The 20330-nt window shown below is 35.9% G+C and overlaps 1 protein-coding gene and 1 long non-coding RNA gene across 14 annotated transcripts in view; one reads left to right on the top strand and one right to left on the bottom strand.

The window, feature by feature from the left end:
• Nucleotides 1–20330, bottom strand: part of MKLN1 (muskelin 1) — a 389751-nt gene that overhangs the window by 155487 nt on the left and 213934 nt on the right.
• LOC144339953 (uncharacterized) lies at nt 1436–4148 on the top strand. Its single transcript, XR_013415581.1, has 2 exons — nt 1436–1951; nt 4070–4148. It is a non-coding gene; the product is annotated as an uncharacterized LOC144339953 (long non-coding RNA).

Raw genomic sequence — 20330 nt, 5'->3', positions numbered from 1 at the left:
CCGCCACCACAGCCAGCTAATTTTTTGTATTTTTAGTAGAGACAGGATTTCACCGTGTTAGCTAGGATGGTCTTGATCTCCTGACCTTGTGATCTGCCTGCCTCGGCCTCCCAAAGTGCTGGGATTAGAGGCACGAGCCACCCCGCCCAGCCTCTTCATATATTAATAAGAGATATGTCATACGGCAAATCACAATATAGATAGCTGTAGCACAGAATACAACTTTGGAGTGCTTTTCTGTTTAAATATTATATGGAACATGAGCAGTTTAGTGATATAACTGAAATCAAGTTTATTACAGGTAATAACTCTCCTCACTCAACAGTCAGACAACTCATACTTACGTATCTTAGAGCTCTCAGCCTTTCCTTTGTTAAATTCAGAATGTTCATCAATTCACAAACCATTAGTTTGTTACTATACTATGATTACCTCACATGCCAGCCAACATTTGTTTCAAAAGCACTACTGTCTTTATAATTCAGTACCCATTTTTGCAATTTAAAAAATGTTATTGCACTTTATAAATGGAAAACAGAAATACAAAAGCCTACCAGTAATATTAATCCACTTGAAACAATAATGGGCATCAGATTAGCCAGACGAAGAAAACTTCAGATACTAGATTTAACCAGTTTAAGCATAAATGAAATGCTGAGAAAACAGTTTTTAAAATCACATCAAAAGGCAAAAGTAAAGGAGCCAATTATGGATTTATTGACTCTCACCTCCAAATTCACCCTTTTTTCCTCCTCTTTGAAAATGGATTTGGGCCCTTTATGTTTCCTTTACCAGCTGGCACAATGTTAAGCTGTGTCAGTAAGAGGGGGCAGGAGTCATCGCAGCAAGTAAGGGTTTTTTGTCATTGGGTTTTTTTGTTTTTGTTTGGCTTCTTGGTTCAGGTATGCTTGGCCTGCATGCTCTTGCAGCATACATAGCTTCTCCAGCTCTTCATTCCTGCCATACAGATTTCTCCAGCATCAGGCTCCAGCAGCATATACAGCTTCAATGCCCAGTTCCTGTGCCTGAGCAGCTTCTCCAGCACCAGGTTCCTGCATCTGAATGCAGACTAATTATGGATATTTTTGCACTTACTCTCTTGACAATCAGCAAGGCTGTTCAAACTAATGACTTCAACTGAGTCTTTCTTTAGCTAAGATAAATTTTCCTCTATTTTTTTCCTTTCATTTCTATTTTTTTTTCTAATCCTTTTCTAGGCCTATTATTAGGTAGAAGGTGCAGGGCTGCTATATACAATTATGCAGGTTGCACCGTGCACTAGAAGATCCCACTGAAGAGTGAAAGCTGAAATTCAGCCTGTGTCCCACCCATCAAGTCCTGAATCCCGGTCAAAGAGCATCATCTGCTCATTAAGCCACATGTCCTGAAGGTGAGAAGGCGGACCTTCTGGATCAAGGCTAGCCTCCATGTTCAATTTTTCATTAATATTTTCCTATCTTTTTGCTTTTGTTTAGATTCCAAGTCTTTTCTATCTATACATGTAACTATATAATAAATACATATGTATATGTAATTATATAAAAACAATAACTTTTGTAGGATCTTCATCATAGTCTAGTACTTTGGGCCTAGGCCCAAAATAACAGGTTATTTTATAACCTAGGAGCATCAGAATTTTTGAAAGATTCGCAAGTAACTTGAATGTGCAAACTGCTGTCAGTTAATGGTGCACAAGCTTTTCTGCTCAAGTACCCTCTAAATTAATTTTGAAAATCTATGCACATCCTCAACATTTTTTAGTTGCAAAATGTTTCATACCTTATAATTATCACAAAGGTTGTGATTTCCAGTGTACTTTAAATTTTTTTTTTTTTTTTTTTTGAGATGGAGTCTCGCTCTGTTGCCCAGGCTGGAGTGCAGTGGCCGGATCTCAGCTCACTGCAAGCTCCGCCTCCCGGGTCTACGCCATTCTCCTGCCTCAGCCTCCCGAGTAGCTGGGACTACAGGCGCCCGCCACCTCGCCCAGCTAGTTTTTTGTATTTTTAGTAGAGACGGGGTTTCACCGTGTTAGCCAGGATGGTCTCGATCTCCTGACCTCGTGATCCGCCCGTCTCGGCCTCCCAAAGTGCTGGGATTACAGGTTTGAGCCACCACGCCCGGCCAATTTTTTTTTTTTTGAGACTGAGTCTCGCTCTGTCGCCAGGCTGAAGTGCAGTGGCACAATCTTGGCTCACTGCAACCTCCGCCTCCCGGGTTCAAGAAACTCTCCTGCCTCAGCCTCCCGAGTAGCTGGGATTACAGGTGTGCACCATCATGCCCAGCCAACTTTTGTATTTTTAGTAGAGACAGGGTTTCACCATGTTGGCCAGACTGGTCTTGAACTCCTAGCCTCAACTTACCCGCCTTGGCCTCCCTAAGTGCTGGGATTACAGGCATGAGCCACCACACCTGCCCAAATATTGTTAATTTTTAATAAAGTTGTTATATATGCTCTTTTAAAAGCATCAATAGAATAAAAATACCATCATCTGTTTTTTAAATGAACAGCCTCTTCTTATACAGTCAAAAGTTTATATTATCTTGGTTTCTCCTTAAACTTCCCCCACAGACTTTTCCAAAATGTAATATATGCTGGAAGGTCTTTCATTTTTCACTCCATATGACTTCTTTGAGAAAATGCCATGTAAATTAAGATTAAGCTTTTTTTATTTTTCATCATGAGATTCCAAGTGATTTTAAAAATTTCTTCTGGATGTTGTTATCAATTTCGTAAACATATTACTGACCAAAACAATATAAATATATTAAAAACTTTGACAGATGATTAAGTATAAAGGTATTAGAGATGATTCTCAAAGACACGTGTACTTTCAAAACAATTATCTCATGTATATATGAACAAATATCACTGCTAGAATCAAATGGGATTCAACATCAACTCTATAGTTATTTTTAAATTTTTTTTTTGAGACACAGTCTCGCTCTGCTGCCCAGGCTGGAATGCAGTGGCATGATCATAGCTCACTGCAGCCTCAAATTCCTGGGCTCAAGTGATCTTCAAGCCTCAGCCTCTCAAGTAGCTAGAACTACAGGAGCACACCACCACACCTGACTAATTTAATGTTTTGTAGAGAAGAGGTCTCGCTATGTTACCCAAGCTATTCTCCAACTCCTGGACTCTATGATCCTCCCTTGCTCACATAAATAAATACAAGGCAACAGAAGGAATTTCTGTTACTACAGTTTGAGAATTCAAAACCTGAAAACCCAAAATCAGAAATGTTCCAAAATCTGAAAACTTTTTGAGTTCTGACCTGACACTGCAAGAAAATGCTCATGGGAGCATTTCAGATTTCAAATTTCAGATTAGGGATGCTCAATTGCTAAGTATATATTAACATAATGCAAATATTCCAAAATCCTAAAAATTCCAAAATTCAAAACACTTCTGGTCTTAAGCATTTCAAGTAAGGGATACTCAACCTGGACTGTTCCTGTACTGCTAATTTTTTTTTTTTACCACCTTCCAAATTATATGCCAAAAATCGCGTAACGAGCTATCATTAAAAATTATTTATGATCAGTCCAGGTGTGGTGGCTCACGCCTGTAATCCCAGCACTTTGGGAGGGCAAGGCAGGTGGATCACCTGAGGTCAGGAGTTCAAGACCAGCCTGGCCAACATGGTGAAACCCCATCTCTACTAAAAATACAAAAAAAAATTAGCCAGGCGTAGTGGCATGTGCCTGTAATCCCAGCTACTCAGGAGGCCAAAGCAGGAGAATCGCTTGAACCCAGGAGGTGGAGGTTGCAGTGAGCCAAGATGGCACCACTGCACTCCAGCCTGGGCAACAGAGCAAGATCCGGCTCAAAAAAAAAAAAAAAATTATCTATGATTTATCAACTGACAAATTGATTAGGTCCTCCTTTTATTTTGTTTAAAAGAATTGAGAACCACCTTTTTTGCATTTAACCAACAACCAGCAACGACAATACTGCTGGTGAATAGACCACACTTTTGAGGAGCAAGGGCATAAGCCACAGGCATGTTCTTAGGCAAATCAATTTTAGGAAAGAATACACAAGAACAGTAAGACTTAGGAAACTGAGTATTTTAAAACTATTTTTGCCCGCGTACCCAGTGGAAGGTCTACGTGTAATCCCAGGGATAAGCATGCCTGAATTTGAAGATGCTCAAAATTAGCTACTAAAAACTGAAACTGCTGGGTCATAAGAGTACTTAAAATTTTAATTTTAAATCATAGACTTAACTTTATTCACATCACTTTTCTATTAAAAAATCCTTTGATGGCTCCTCACTTTAAAAAAACAAAGGAACTCACTAACATGGGACACAGGATCCTATATAATTTGTGTTTATAATCAAAGCAATTCACACAAACACAATTATCCATTTTTTTCTTATTTAAAAGTAGTATTTGTTATTTGCTAAAATAAGATAATATTTAACATTTCAGGCAATACCCAAAGAAAAGGCACTTAAAAAATAAAAATCACCCCAATTACTACAACCCAGAGATAATCACTTAATATTTTGGTAAATCTCCTTAAAATCTTTTCTATATATACAGGCATACAAATCGTGTGTGTTTTTAAAATATAAATTGAATCAAACCATTTTAAAATCAGGGTTTTTTGCTGTTTTCTCTTTTATATGCCATTGTATCTGAAGCATTTTCTCTACATCATTAAAAAATATTCTAAAATTTACATGTGGCAGCCCAATATCCCATCATAATTCAAGGATATACCAAAAGACTGTCTCATTAAATCCAATAAATCTCAGGGCAACACATCTCTATCAACAGCATTAGATATCTGCTAGAAGATTAATCCGCAATTCACACATTCTCAGATTTATGTAAAAATAAGTGCTCCCTGTATGCCCCAGAAAAGCAGGTTAAAATATCATAAAAGATATCTTAATTTCCTCAAAAGAGTAAAATAAAATTCAAAGAGTTCTGTTTTCAATATATTTAATTTTTTTACAGAGAGTAGTACATCCCCTAAATGCATTTGTGATAAGTGCTTATTATCTTCTGATATGCAGAATCATAAAGAAACTATAAATAAACAGAAGGGAGTTCACTGACAAATAACGAGGAGAATAAATGTTAATTACGCAGAGAGGAAAGTGGCAAGTGACTCTGGAACAGTATCAGTCAAGTTACCTTCAATAAACACAATATAATACTGTAACTGTGAAATAAATCTTAACAATAACTGAAAAGACTTACTAAAAGCATTAAAAAAGGATGAATGTGGAAAGAAATAAGGACAAGGACACCATTTCATATATACAAAGTCTAAGAAAGAAGTACATGATCAAGGACCCAGTCCATTAAGTGCCTTGTATAAACTTTAGGGAAAAGTCTACCTCCAAGCATCTTTCTGGTTATGATATGCTACACTAGCCAATTTCCTAAATTGGAGCTGCTGAATATGCACAGGGGTAAGGATAAATTCCTACATTCAAGAAATGCAAAAAATGGCAAAAGAAATTAAATCAGTACCCAAAGGAAGGCATAGCTCATTTACCTCTTTCAAAGTCTCTCCTCAAGCCTTCCTCAACAGTGGAAGCGCAATTCTCTGAATTTCAGTTCTGCAGCATTTACTGCTTTTGTCACTTACTCATACTTAGCCTTTGCTACCTCCTATTGAACCATGTATGGAAAGTGTATCACCAGAGTTTCTTTCTTCTACCTTCTAACAGATCAGGCTATCATCTGGAATCAGTAAGCACCTAATAAATCTGTTTATGTTAAAAATAGGAATTTGAAAAGCCGTAATACCACTATATAGCAATAAAAACATACGTTTTTTAAAAAGGTTTGTCTTTAACCTGTCACCCATCATAGCATTTTAGGTTGTAGAAAACAGAGATCTCCATAGATGCCAAAGACTTAAACTTTCAGACCTAGATGTATGAATTTTCCAATCATCTGAAATTCTAAGCTCTGGAAGAAACTATTTTGTTAAACTAGAAGTTATTTTCAGCTCTTGAAAAATCTATGTCTCTCACTTCCCAGTCATCAATGCTGAAAGAAACAAATAGAAAAAGATTAATTTGTTTTAAAAAAACCTATTCTCATTTTGTATAAGGAAAGAATTCATTAACAAATTTCACTGCTTCCAAAAATGTCTCCCATTTGATATTTCACATATACACAAACAATATACATTTTAGGAAAAAACACACTGACTTTCAACTACTGTCCCCAGCATGAACTGCTTAGCAAAGTATCATATGTGTACCTATGTGTGTACATGCCTGTACATTGATAGGTAAATATCTTCAAAGATGAAGGCAGGGAGCTAATTCACATATTCTCAAGAAAAATAAGGAACACAAAGGACTAGCTAAACTGTCACAGAAAATTCTCAAAGTAATACATTTGAAGTCAAGCAATTTGCTATCTAATCCCAAATGATCACTTTCCTTACAGGGCTTCAATTCATACGCATTAAACGGTTTCTTGACACTACATAACAGAAAAAAAAAAAAATCAACAAAAAAATCTGGCAGTTTCTCCAATAACTAAATCATAGAGTCAGCAAATGACCCAGAAATTCCACTGCTAGACATATACCCAAGAAATGACAACATGTCCACAAAAAACTTGTATGAATGTTTATTATAGCAGCATTATTCATAATAGCCTGTAAGTGGATATAATCCAAAGGTCTATCAACTAATGCAGGGATCCCAAACCTCCAGGCCACAGACCAGTACCGGTTCCTGTTAGGAACTGAGATGCACAGCAGGAGGTGTTGGCGGTGGGTTAGCAAGCATTACTGCCTGAGCTCTGCCTCCTGTCAGATCAGCATAGGCATTAGATTCTCATAGGAGCACCATCCCTACATGCAAGGGATCTAGGTTGGGTGCTCCTTACGAGAATCGTTGTTGTTGTTGTTGTTGTTGTTGTTGCTGTTTTGGTTTTGTTCCTTATAAGAACCTACTGCCTGATGATCTGAAATGGAACGATTTCATCCTGAAACCATCCTCCCCGCTTACCCCGATCCATGGAAAAACTGCCTTCCACAAAGTCAGTCCTTGGTGCCAAAAAGGTTGGGGACCACTGAACTAATGAATGGCTAAACATACTGTGGTATATCGATACAATAGAATACTTACCAGCCATAAAAACGATGTAGTACAGATACATGATACAATATTGATGAACTTTGAAAACAATATCCTAAATGGAAGCCAATCACAAAAGGCCATATATTATATGATTCCATTTATAGAAAAAGTCTGAAATAGGCAAATCTATAGACACCAAGAGTAGTTTAGTGGTTGCTCAGAGATGGAAGAGTAAGTGGATAATAGCCAAAGGCTACAATTTTCCTTGAGATTATGAAAATGTTCTAAAATTGACTGCAATGACGGTCACATCTGTGAATGTATAAAAAATCCATTGAATTGAATACCCTAAAGTAGAATTGTATGGTATATAAATTACATCTCAAAAACACTGTTACATGAAAAAAAAAAATCAACCAACAAATAATTATGTTCAAAGAATTAGAGGAAATGATCCCTATCTTAAAATTAATAAAAATACAGATACTCAAAAACTATTAGGCAAATCAGATTCTGTAATAAACTGCACTCTACAAATTTTTCAAAGTCTCATTAAAAATATTACCTATAAAATCATAAATAACTTCATAATAAAAATCATTTAAAACTCAACAATTTAAATAAAAAGCTTTCTATTGTTACAAGTCTTTCCAAATATAATACCTCCACCCTAGAGATAACCAATTTCACTCAAGACACTCTCAGATTTTGCTGAAACTCATTGAAAAAAAATACAGAATGGACTTAAAACTATGTCACTAATGTGATATTCTGAATATGGCCAATATGACACCTTACAGTCCTAAACCAAAACTGCACTAAAAAGAGAAAAGTAATCAAAATGGCTAGTTAATTCACTCATTTACTCATTTAATAAATATCATGCTTGGACTACAATGATGAAGGAAAATTCCATACATTCTATGGAGTTTTTGGTCTATTTGGGAAGACAGCTATTAATCAAGTAATTATACATTTTAATACATTATACATTTTAATACAGGAATAATTATACATTTTAATACAGGAAGCCAGGCATGGTGGCTCACGCCTGTAATCCCGGCACTTTGGGAGGCCAAGGCAGGTAGATCACCTGAGGTCCGGAGTTTGAGGCCAACATGATGACACTCCGTCTCTCCTAAAAATACAAAAATTAGCCAGGTGTGGTAGTGCACACCTGTAGTCCCAACTACTCAGGAGGTTGAGGCAGGAGAATTATTTGAACCTGGGAGGCGGAGGTTGTAGTAAGCCAAGACTGCACCACTGCACTCCAGCCTGGGCGACAAAGCAAGACTTCATCTCAAAAAAGAAAAAAAAAGCTGTAATTACAAACTGTAAAAAATGATCGACAGGTACTTGTTGCTATGAAAACATTTAACTGTAGGGCCAGGGGAGTGGGTGCCAGATCAATGGGGAAAGGGGGGTCGGGCAGGATTTCCTGAGAAAGTGACATTTTAGCTGACAGCTGAAGAATAAACAGGAGTTAGATTTTATGACTTTTCTGATGCAACTTCTTAATCAAAAGGGAAAAGGGAAGAAAAAGGACAGTGACAGGAAGGGAAAACAAACGTATCCAGGATTGTTTAAAGTAGCTTATTATAGCATTTCTATGTATATAAGACAACTTCCTTAACAACAAATACATAGGTGATATTGGCCATAATATTAGTCATACTAAAAAAAAAAGTAGGAATATTTTTAAAGTATTAAATACTAACATTTACAAAAACCAAAGTTTACACCAAACCCAAGTATCTTCTTTCTAGACCTACATCTTCACAGAAATATAAGATTCCATAAAAGTTCTAACAAAAAGGTAGATAATTTAAAAATCTTATTACATGAAGGGAAATACTATACTTAAAGATTAAACTCTCAATTTTCGTTTTTTTTTTTTTTTTTGAGACTGAGTCTCACTCTGTCACCCAGGCTGGAGTACAGTGGCACAATCTCAGCTCGCTGCAACCTCTGCCTTCTGGATTCAAGCAATTCTCATGCCTCAGCCTCCCAAATAGCTGGGAGCACAGGCATGCACCACCACGTCCTGCTAATTTTTGTATTTTTAGTAGAGATGGGGTTTCACTATGTTAGCCAGGCTGAATTCCTGACCTCAAGTGATCCGTCCACCTCCGCCTCCCAAAGTGCTGGGATTACAGGCATAAGCCACTGCACCTGACCAACTCTCAATTTCCTAACCTTATAAACAAGTAAGTCTCAAAAGAAATGTGCAAATCACCAATAAAACCAAAAGTAAAATCTCATTTTAATTCTTAATAAACATTTAAAACAACTGCTTAACAATCACTCTTCAGCCTTTTGGCTAAGATCAAGAATAAAACAACTGCTAACAAATCATGTTATAGTTAGTTGACCCTTGAACAATGCGGGGCCTAGGGGCGCCAACTCCCATGCGGTTGAAAAAGCCATGTATGACTTTTGACTCCCATAAAACTTAACTGCTAATAGCTTACTGTTGACCAGAAGCCTTATCAATAACATGAAGGGCCAATTAACACATATTTCTTGTGTTACATGTATGACATACTTATTGTATTCTTACAACAAGCTAGAGAAAGGAAAATGTTATCAAGAAAATTAAAAGAAAGAGAAAAAGTATTTACTATTCATTAAATGGAAGTAGATCATCACAAAGGGTCTTCATTCTTGTCATCTTCACGTTGAGTAGGCTGAGGAGGAGAAAGAGAAGGGATCGACCTTTCTGTTTCAAGGTGGCAGAGCGGAAGAAAATCATGTATAAGTGGACCTGCAAATTCAAATCCATGTTGTTCAAGAGTCAACTGTATTTATGTTCCAAAATTCTTTCCCATCAGATAGCAAGAATAAGCAGTTAATGAAGGAAAACACTGAGCAAGAGACAAAGAACTCTGGGGATCAAGTCTTACATTATTACATTAATATAACCATGAGAAACTCATAGGCCTGTAAGATATAACACTATTCCAAAAGAACTAAACACAAAAAGATTTCTGCTTTTGAATATGACGGAACAGTCTGTAGCAGACCAACACTCCCTCTTGAATAGAAAACCTGTATTAAATAGGGAGAAAGTTCTTAAAATATCAGAGACTTTCTGAGGTAGCTAAGAACTCACTGAAACTTTGAGGTGACAAGAAACTCACTGAAGGGTATCTCACATTCTGTGCAGCTTTCCCTTTCAAGACATGTCACCTATTTCTTTAATGGCACAGGACAAGAGGGTGGGAAGCCAAAAAAGGACAGCCACTAGGAGGCAGAGAAGTCAGCAAAGTTTTTGGCAATTTCGTGGGAGTAGGGGGACAAAACTTGGTAGCTAAGTCTTGAGGAGTCAAGATCCCATAGTGATCTTGTGAAGGCACAGAAGAACAAATCTGACACTTAGTACTGATTTTCCTCTTGAGGGATTTGTCAGCTTTTAAACTACACATAGCAAAAGGCTAAAAAGCCAGCAGAAAGCAATTAAAAAGGAAGAAGGAGCTTTTAAAGCTCTCATGGGTCCGGAGAAAAAAAAAAGTTGGAGAAGCCCTAAAAACACCCTATCTCTTAACTGAGATCTCTAGGGCACTAACAAGTTGGAAGCCAACTACAGGTAGAACAAGGTTTATAAGGCTGAAAACCTAACCTCAGCTCAGTCCTTGACAGTTGCAGTGATCTCTACCTGCCTGCAAGAAGATGGGTGAATCTGAAGATATGTGAATCCTATCTGGGGAAATGTATCATTATAGATACAAAATGTGTATCTAAAATTCTGCACATAATGTCTGGCACTCAATCAAAAAGTTGCCTAATAATAATTATTACTATTATGTTATCCACATATAATAGTATATATAATGTACAATAGAATATATAATTAACATATGTTAATATACAAATATATTAACTATTATTATTATTTGACCTAACAAGATGCTAAACCAAAAGGAAAAAGATGATGGAAACAGGCCTATAGGTGATCCAGATACTGGAGTTTTCAGACACAGACTTTAAAGCAATTTGATTAATATGCTCAAAAAATACATGACTTTCACATGAGAATCAGAATCTATCTTAAAAAGAGAGAACCAAATAAAAATTCTAAAACTAAAAAATACTATAACTAAAATTAAGAATAGACGGTTTTAAAAAGCAGGTTGGACATAGTTAAATACAGAATAAATGAACTGAAATACAGTCAAGTAAAAACTATCCAGAATGGAGTAAGAGGACGAAAAAAATTATAAAAATAACAGAAGAGAGCAAGAGACATATGGGGGATGATAAAAAGTATAATAAAGATTTAATTGGAGTCACAGAGGAAAGCAGACAAAAATGGGGCAGAAACAATATTTTTAAAAGGTCAAAATTTTTTCACAACTGATCTCATACTACAAATTCAAGAGGTGCCAGAAACTTCAGAGTACAAACAAAACCATTATTAGGTGCATCACTGAAAAGCTGTTTAAACGTAAAGAAAAAGAGAAAGACAAAAAGAAAGGCAGCTGAACAAGAAAGTCACATTACCTTCCAAGAAGCAACAATAAGTCTGACAGCTGATTTTGCAACAGAAACAATGGAAGCTAGAAAACAATGAACTGAGACCTTTAAAGTGCTTCAAGAAATAACAGCTAATAACGCAGAACTCTACAGTCAGTTAATATATTCTTCCAAGATGAAAATAAATGAATTTCAAACAAGCAAAAACTGAGAATTCAGTACCACCAAACTCCCCAAAAGGAGCTCTTCAGACAGAGGAAAATTAATCTCAGATGGAAGCATGTAAATACAAAAGGAAATAAAGAACAATGGAAAGGGTAAATATTAACTGTACAAAATAACAGTCTCTGGATTTAAATGTAGACTTGAAATGCATGGCAATGACAACATAAAAGCAAGAGAATGATAAATGCTATTAAAGTTTTCTAGGGTCCTAACAATGTCTGAGATGTTTTTCAAAATCCTAATGAATATGCAACTCTAATGTACCACAAGAATGCTTGTGGTAATCTAGTGTAACCACCAAAAGAACAGTAACAGAATATATAACAAGCTATTAAAGGGAGGAATAAAATAACATTTTTTAAAACACTTGATTAATTCAAAAGAAGGCAACAATGGAGAGAAAATAGAATATAGAACCAGTAAGACAAACAGAAAACAATAAAATGATAGCCATAAACCCAAATTTATCAATAATTATATTTACTGTTAATGAGCTAAATACACTTCAGATTTAATTGAAAACAGGCAAACAAAAATCTGTTTATTCTTAACAAGAAAGAGACCTCAAATATAAAGCTACAGAAGCATTAAAAGCAAAAAGGAGAGGGAAAGTTATACCACACAAGCAAACAGTTGCCAAAATAAAGCAGGTGTAGCTATACTAAGACGACTTTGAGGCGAGAGACAAGTATTACTAGACATAAAAAGGGACATGTTATAACGATAAAGAGTCAATATACTAGAAAGATATGTTTGTATGTGCCTAGTAATATGACTTCAAAATACATAAAGCATACAGTTTAGTTCTTTATAGAACTAAAAGGAGAAATATACAAATCCACAATCACAGTAAGACACATTTAACACTTAACCTCAAGACACCTCTCTGTAATGAATAGAAAAAAAGGCAAAAAAGATTCAGTAAGGATAGAGAAGATTTGAACATCACAATTACACAATTTACAAACTTGAACTTAACAAAGTACAGAGAAGACAGTAGTTAATAGCAGAATGCATAGTCTTTTCAAGGGTACATAAACATTTATAAAAAGGCTGAGCCATAAAATAAGTATCAATAAAGGTCTAAAACCATCCACAGTGTGTTCTCTAATCATAGTGAAATTAAGAAATTAGTAACAGAAAGATAACTAGCAAATCCCCAAATGTTCAAAAAGTAAGCAATATACTTGTTTAAAAAAAAAAAAAAAACCCACAGGTCAAAGAATAAGCCAAAATAAAATTTGAAAAACATTTTTGCATAAATGACAACGAACATGTAACATACCAGAACTTGTGGGATACAGCTAAAATGAGCTGAGAGGAAACCCTACACTCTTATGACTAAACATAGCCTAGTTTTCCAATTATTATTAACTACCAATTCAAAATATAAGTTATGTTAGGGTATTTTAATCTAATTAACTGCCATTCAACAACTTTTTAAATGACAGATTTATATTAGACTACTTAAATTATTACTAGATAATGACTATAAATGACATTTCCTTTCTCTTTGTATACTTTTTAAAACATGGATTAATCTTAATAAGTAACATTTCATCATAAGCAAAACCCATTAAACAATATCTTTATCTACAGTATGAATATATATATATATATATATATATAGTATTATACAGAATGTTGCTTTGACTTCACGGATTTTTACAAATATTCATAACCAAGTCATGAAGTTCTCACTAAACAACAAAAAAATTTTTTCTAACTGAAACATCTCCCCAATGTGCAAAGATGTTAAGAAGTATTTTCTTCAAAAGTCCCCCATATTAATAGATGATAATACTGCTGGACTTCTAGAGCTTTATCTGACCACCCCTTAATAAGCAACAATGTACAGAATCAGCCATTCACAAAACAAGCCCTGGGAAATCCAGTAGTAGAGAAGATACCCGGATGAACTATCCTAAGATTGAACCTATAAAGACCTAAAAATTTTATAAATTTTCCACTCTATCGTCCCTTATCAGAGATTTCTAACAAATGATATTATAAACAAATAGTAATTAGGGATCTCTAAATTCTCAACTGTTCATTCTTTGAAACATTTTATACATATTAAAATGTCTATTATAAATAGCTGTATCTCTATAGACTATGTAAAGTCTAGAAAATCTTTCATATTTCCAAAAATGATTTTTGAATGACTGAAATACAGCAAACTCATTGCCACAAGTGGCTGAAATGTATCTTATTTACATGTAAAACATCACAAAGTATTTGTATCAGGCCAAAAATCATTTATTAAAAACCTATTTAAATATTTACCTAAAAGTTAATGCAAATAATAGGACCATTTACCCATCTGCCCAAAAAACTCTACATAAACCTCTCAACATTTATTTGATCAAGATAAAAAGTATTTCTACAGAAGAAACTGATGCTCAGAAAAGAATCATAACTTGCCAAAAGTCACAAAAATCTAATTCTAGGAATCAGCTCTGCAGACTCAAATTATCATCCTGAGTTTACCTAATACATTTCTTCCATCCTGAGTGTTTTTATTTTTCTGAATTTCTAAGAGTCCCAGACTGAAAAATACAGAACTTTCAGTGGCCAGTAGATTCCCAAGCAAGGCCAGTGTCTTTAAATCTCAGTTTAAGATAGGGAGAAAAGGAAGAAAAGGAAGGGCATAATAGTCTCTAGTCTCCTGGGAGTTGCATGCCTCCAAACTAGGGGTTCACAAATTCTAGGTTGCAGGAGCCTATAGAATTATTGTAACAAGACCTCAAACCCATTTGCATAACCACCATTATCTGTACACCAAATACACAATAAATTTCATAAATATGTTCTATTTTCAACCAGATGTGATTAATAAAATCAAAATTCACTTAAAAGCTAAAATAAAGGGATAGAGGACGAAGAAACAAAAAAGTTATTGGGAGCATTATCACTTTTGAATTATATAAGCAATCTCTAGACATCTCTAAGGACCTCTGATTTAAACATGTTTTCTTCCAAATTACCAAGGATAATGCCAAAATGAACCCAGAGTAGTCCACACAGATAGAAGGAAAATAAACTGATATCTTTAATCCAGCAACTCAACATCTAGGAATTTATCACCAATGAGTTCAAAATTTTTTTCCAGGCTATGCGCAGTGGCTGTAATCCCAACACTTTGGGAGGCCAAGGTGGGAGGATCACCTGAGGTCAAGAGTTCGAGACCAGCCTGACCAACATGGAGAAACCCCGTCTCTACTAAAAATACAAAAAATTAGCTGGGTGTGGTGGCACATGCCTGTAATCCCAGCTACTCGGGAGGCTGAGGTAGGAAAATCGCCTGAACCTGGGAGGCAAAGGTTGAGGTGAGCCGAGATCATGCCATTGCATTCCAGCCTGGGCAACAAGAGCAAAACACCATCTCAAAAACAAACAAACAAACAAAAAAATTTCTATAAAGCAAAATTACCTCATGACTCATAATGGTCAAACAACAACAAACACAAATGAAAATAAAATAAAGCCACAAAGCCTAAATGTCTAATAACGAGACCAATTAAACAAAATGACATAAAGTCATTACATGGAATATAATGCATCCATAATAAATAAATTTTGGCTGGGCACAGTGGCTCACACCTATAATCCCAGTACTTTGGGGCACTTAGGTGGGAGGATCATTTGAGCCCAGGAGCTGGAGACCGGCCTGGGCAACATAGTGGGACCCCATCTCTACAAAAAATTTAAAAAGTTAGCCAGGCTTGGTTGGCTTGGTTGGGCATGGTGGCTCATGCCTGTAATCCCAGTACTTAGGGAGGCCGAAGCAAGTGGATCACCTGAGGTCAGGAGTTCAAGACCAGCCTGGCCAAGATGGTAAACCCTGTCTCTACCAAAAATAAAAAAATTAACCAGGAGTGGTGGCACACACCTGCAATCCCAGCTACTCAAGAGGCTGAGGTACAAGAATCGCTTGAACCCAGGAGGCGGAGTTTGCAGTGAGCCAGGATGGTGCCACTAAACTCCAGTCTGAGTGATAGACCAAGACTCTGTCTACAAAAAAAAAAAAAAAAAAAAAATTAGCCAGGCATGATGGCATGTGCCTGTAGTCCCAGCTACTTGAGAAACTGAGGCCGGAGGATCGCCTGAGCCCAGGAGGTCGAGGCTGCAGTGAACTATGATCATGCCACTGTGACAGAGCAAGACCCTGTCCCTTAAAAAAAAAAGACAATATAGAAGAATATTTAATAACATAAGGAAATATTTACTATTTGTTAAGGAGGAAAAAGCAAATACAGAACAGTAAACAGAGGACAAAAGTAAATTGAAAAACATACATCTACAGTACAAAATCTGGAATGATAATCAGTATTTAAAGGGTGACTAGTGATCTTTAGGTAGTGTTATCAAGGTTAATTTAAATTTTGTTTATGTGGGTCCATATTTTACAAATATTCCATAACAAACGTAGAGCATTTTTTACATCAAAATATATATTAAAATATATATAAAGTATATTTTTATATATTACATAAAAAGTGTCTATTTTTTCTTCTTAGACATGGGGTGTTGACGAGGTGCTGTCTTTTTCTTTTGTAGAGACAAAGAGGAAGGAAAAGAATATATATATACACATTTACATATTTTTTACGTAATAATATATAAATATGCATATATGTTTTATGTAACAAAAATATATAAATATTTATATATTTTTTTCCTTTTGTAGAGATGGGGTATTACTATGTTGCCCAGGCTGGTCTCAAACTCCTGGCCTCAAGTGATAGTCCTGCCTCAGCCTCCCAAAGTGCTAGGATTACAGGCATGAGCCACTGTGCCTAGCCTATATTCATTTTCAAATGTGAAATTTTAAAATTAGTTTTAAAAATAGTTGAAATAAATTCATCTTCTATTCTAGTGGTCAAATCATAACATTTGTACTCTGAACCATGAATCAATCACATGTTGACACAAGGTACTATTTTAAGTACTATTTGATTTTAAGTAATAAGACTAACAGGAAAAAGGTAAACACACTTAAAAATCTATCAGATTTTATCATCTAAATTATCTAAGTCATTCAATAATACGTAAACAAGATAAGAATCATTGTATACCAATGAAATTACCTAATATGTAAAAAATACTTTCAAAGTTTCTCCCTGTTCTCATGAGTATACTAAAATCTTACACATCAAGATAAAATCTATTTTTCCCTCTCTTGCTGGTCTAACCTTAGAGCACTTCTTATCTGTAATCTCAATTAGACATATACAATAGCCATGTATAATAACGAGCAGCTTTCGTAACAGAAGAAGTCAAAAGGCCCAAGATGAGAACCTTATCACCTACATTTTCTTCCTCCTCCTCATTATTATTATTATTATTGGAGATGGGGTCCCACTGTGTTGCCCATGCTGATCTCAAACTCCTGGGCACAAGTGATCCTCCAGACTTGGCCTCTCAAGTGCAGGGATTTCAGGTGTGAGCCACCCTGTCCTGCTCCTCTTACATTTTCAACTCTTAGACCTGGGCAAGTTAACTTACCTCTCTGAATCTCACTCTTCCTAGCTCTAAAATAGAATAATAATATTTATCTCATAGGGTTTTTGTGAAGACTACATCAAAGAACGCATGCTAAATGCTCAGTACAGAGCCTGAAGAATAGAAGGTACTCAATAAGTGGTGACTGTTATTAAAGTCACAATGCAATAGTTTTTAAGTCAGAAAACCTGTCAAGCCTCTGGAAAACTATATGACCCTGGGCAAGCTACTTACCCTGTATGGACCTCAGTTTCATCCTCTGCAAAACACACACACATATATAATACCTATCTTACAGGTATGTGCCAAGAATTAAACAAAACTGTATACAAAAAGCATCTTGCATATATTAAGTGCTCAACAAATTGTAGCTAGCATCATTATTAGGTGCAAAAAAAAATTTGAGTACAGGGATTAGCAGTTTACAAAACATTTTTATGTATAAGAGTATGTGTAATTCTATGAATTATTTAAATAAGTATATTTAATTCTTAAATTAGGTGTAAATTTCAGAAAAAAGTAAAATACAGGCAATCTCTTCTAAGCACACAAAAATAAAAGGCCTTTTTTTAAGTCTCAAAGTAAAAATGTGTTCCCTATAACTGGATCCACTTTAACATTTTTAAAGTCCAAATAAATCAAAAAGAGTTGAAAGGGGAAATGTTTACTTTTTCTGCCTCTGGAAGAAGCGAAAAAAAATTCTAAGTCCTTAGAAAGAAAATAGAGATAAAATTGTTCAATTTTTTTTAATGACTTCACATTTCTTTACACAACTAAAATATAAGTGCCTTTAATACAAGAGCTCTTAAAGTTCTGATTTCCTGTACTATATATACCTTTGTGCAGAAGCAGTAAAACACTATAGTTAAAAACCACAGACTGTGGAGTCTGACTACCTTGATTCAAATTCTGGCTCCATCGTAGCTGTGTGACCTTAGGCAAGTTTTAACTTCTCCCTACCTGTTTCCAACATCTGGCAAATGGAGATTCCTCTTGGGACTGTGGTAAGGATTAAACGAGTTAATACACTTAAAAATGTTCATCAGAGAGCCTAGCAAATGGATGGCACATCACAACTGTTTACCATTTTTGTTACTGATTTATTACTGCCACCTCGAAATGCTTATATCTATGTTAACAAATACGTGCCACTTTGTGGACAATTTCAACAAATGTCTTTACCTAAAATGAGACCTGTTTAAGAAGTACCTTAATATGGTTTCCACTGCCAATAAAGATACAGCAATTGCTGCTAGAGAGGATTTTAGGGCAAAGGTAAGTAAAGTCCATCCTTTCTTACATCTTCTGTCACACAGAGGAGTAACATCTTTGCTTGCTAATAGAAGTTCAGAGCCAAGAGTTTTATAATTTAGGCATGACACACACCAACCCAGCAGACACAATATTCTCCAACATGTCATAGAGATTAAATAAGATATAGTAAATGGAAGTGTATGAAAATTACATATGTATTAAATACTATTTTATGTATGTACTTGAGAAAATTGCAGCAATGTATTTCTCCAATCTCATATTGTTGCTTTCTAACTCCAAAACTAGTGTTCTGCCCACTGCAAACCAGGGGCCAGAGTAACAAGACACAAAGTCAGATTAAAGTTGCCATCCCACTAAATCATTTCCTGCTTGAAATGTACTTTCTTAAAATGTCTGTACAACAGATAACGCAAATAGTACTTGTATTATCCAAGCCTCAGGCCTACACCAAAAATTTAAGGAGTGACATCCTGGAAATAGGCCAATTCAAGACCAGAAAAATGTCTCTACAATTAGATCAAACAATGCCACACCAATTCCCAACTGTCCATAATCCTAGCCTGAGTACAGAAAAAAGCTGAATAACTTCAGATTCAAGAACATGATAACCCAGAATATCAGAGGTCAAGTACATAGGGCCACATTTCAACTCCAAGTACATGGCTGGAATGTTTACCTGGCTCACTAACTGAAAGTTGGGTTTCAGCATCAATCAGGGATACGGCCATGAATAGGCTACACAGGCCAGATCAAACCACAGGTCACTTGGCACCCTTCATTGGGCCAGATCCTACTGAATGCCAACCCTTGACCTGGTGAATAAAATGGGAGGCTGGCAGTCAAGACAGATTCTTCCAGTTGCAGCTCCATTTTGAGATTCTTCATTGATATAACCAGTGAAATCAAATTTGGATAAACGTGAAGAATTTCTCAAATATAGATGGAAAACTTACTTGAGTATGCTTCACAGATCTAGCCACTTTTTTGTTTAGCAAAATACTCAGTAAAATATATTATTCATTAATTTGTTTTGTTCATAAAATCGTTTCGGTCCTGTGAAATGGTTAGAGAGACAACTAGCATTTTTCTTCAGGATCTGCACAGCTCTTAAGCCTTTACTAAGCCAGTTTCTCCACTAGCACGTAAAATTGGAGTTAGATTTGCTCCTCCTTTCAAAAATAAGGCAAAGATAAATAAGATACTATGTAAGAGTATTTTCAGCATTTCAGAAGGAACTTGCTAGAGAGAGAAAAAAAAAAAAAAAACCCCTAACAATGCAACTGAACTCTTTTTTAACACCTAAATCAGGGATCAAGACAAAGCCGGTGTTGAAAATCAAATTCATTAAAGCCAGATTTTTCTATGTTTGAGTTTCTGGGTTGGGAAACGGGTCTGTGTCCATAAAAACCCATCTTCTAATGAGCTGTAATACTGAAATTCTTCGGTAATGTCACTCCTTCCCACTCCCTATCTTTTTCAGAACTTCCAGGCATTAAAGACAACGTCTGCCAATTCTACAACTTCTCCCCGCCTGCTAGGATTCAGATGGATTCCACAACTTTCCAGCCTTCCGTGACTTTTAACACTACTCTAGAGCTAAACACTTTTAATGACCCCACTCTGGAATAGGCACTCCTCGGCTTTACACTTTGTCCCGGCAGCAATCGACTGAACGACATGTCCCCCAACGCCGACCACCTCGGACGACCTCAGACATTCGGGGTAGTTTGCAAGCGGGCCGGGCCCCGCAAGCTCGGATTCCTGCCCCACCTCCCAGAGCCGCCC

Source organism: Macaca mulatta, chromosome 3, assembly GCF_049350105.2.
Source record: "Macaca mulatta isolate MMU2019108-1 chromosome 3, T2T-MMU8v2.0, whole genome shotgun sequence".
Lineage (NCBI taxonomy): Eukaryota > Metazoa > Chordata > Mammalia > Primates > Cercopithecidae > Macaca > Macaca mulatta.
This window is presented reverse-complemented; position numbering and strand designations above follow the sequence as displayed.